The sequence below is a fragment of the Castor canadensis genome, chromosome 2, assembly GCF_047511655.1.
Source record: "Castor canadensis chromosome 2, mCasCan1.hap1v2, whole genome shotgun sequence".
Lineage (NCBI taxonomy): Eukaryota > Metazoa > Chordata > Mammalia > Rodentia > Castoridae > Castor > Castor canadensis.
This window is the reverse complement of record NC_133387.1, coordinates 122,432,720-122,434,161: the sequence shown is the minus strand read 5'-3', so window position 1 is coordinate 122,434,161 and position 1,442 is coordinate 122,432,720. Positions and strand designations below refer to the sequence as shown.

General features: G+C 43.6%; 1 pseudogene; it reads left to right on the top strand.

Moving 5' to 3' along the window:
* The first annotated feature begins 641 nt into the window (after positions 1-641).
* LOC109702337 (ADP-ribosylation factor-like protein 2-binding protein pseudogene) lies at positions 642-1,103 on the top strand (annotated as a pseudogene).
* The last annotated feature ends 339 nt before the right edge of the window (positions 1,104-1,442 follow it).

Here is a 1,442-nt window from a genome sequence, read left to right as displayed (position 1 = left end):
GAGACAGTGTTAAGAACTGGAGATACTGAAACACACAGCTGAATAGGAAGATATAATTCACTTTGAGCAGAAAACTTTCTATGGAGTAGGGTAGGGACTGAGGTGGGTAAATGAAGGGGTATGGCTCCATGGATGGGAGCTGGTCTCAATGGAGGGGTAAGCCTCTTATATCAAGATCCCAGAGCATTGCCAGGTTCCTATTTCCTTCACCTGGTCGATCCTTTCATTTTTTTGTTAGTATGGTGTTTCCCAAATAGTAAGAATTGCTCATCGCCACTGCAAGTGAAGGATCTGGAAAACATTAGTGTGAATCGTTAAGGGTGCAGACAGTTGTGCAGAACTTTGATAATTGTTCCTGTAAACAACATAACAATGGTTGAAGATCAAGTCCTTTTCTTCAAGAGTCAGGAATAGAAACCTGCTGGTTTATTTTATTTATTTTTTTTTCATTGCAGCAATGTTTATTATAGTGAAAAAAAATAGTAATAAATCCATCAAAATGTGTTACATCCACATAAGGGAGTATTATGCAGTCATTCTTGACAGGTAGCACAGTGTGGCACCTAGAGGTTGGTAACTAAGGGATTGGATGATGGTCCAAGTCTGCCCGCCATGCCAGGACGGCTGCAGTGGCAGAAGTGATGGAGGCCACAGAGGAAGAGAGCTGGGCACTGTCCATCTCTTCGTATCCAAAGGGGAATTTGACGCATAGTTGGATCCATAGAGAACATTATCGTTGATACCAAGTTCCAGGCACTGCAGAGACATTTCATGGACAAATAATACCAGGAATTTAAAGGCTCCCAAGAGAACAAATTCACCTACACACCAAATTTTCATGAATATCTTTTTTTAATAGAAAAAGATACTGAAGAACAGCTGCTGGAGTGGATTCCAGAATTCAACATGGTGGGTTTCACAACAATGTCAAGGACCAGAAAGAAGAAGTGACTGCTGCCCACATTCATGGACTTTCTGGAGATATTTCTGGACTGCCGAGCAGAAAAAGAAGGCAGGGACTGGACTTGAGCAGTGATTTCGTGGCGATTTCCTTGTGCAGACCACCTGCCAAGCCAGCTGCCCAGAATAATCTGCAGCACTAGCTCAGCCTCCAGACCTGGGAGCTTTCTGAATATCAAGGTCCCAGTAGACTGGGATAGGCTGCTTTTCCTGGTGACAGGAGAATGTGTCTTAGAAAGATTGACTGTTCTGCAGCTCTTCACTAGTGACGAGTATTGATGGATTAGAAAGATGAACTTGACCCTCCAAGGAGTTCTGTTTGCCTAAAACAGTAAACCCTAGAGCTCCTGCCAAAGTAGACACCTTCTCTGGGTGCTTTTGAGAATCAGACAACTTTGGGCAAGACTCTGTGAAACATGACACTTGAGAGAGTCTTTCCCTCAGCAGACATGCTCCTGTGACAAATGCCACAGCAGGCTTTG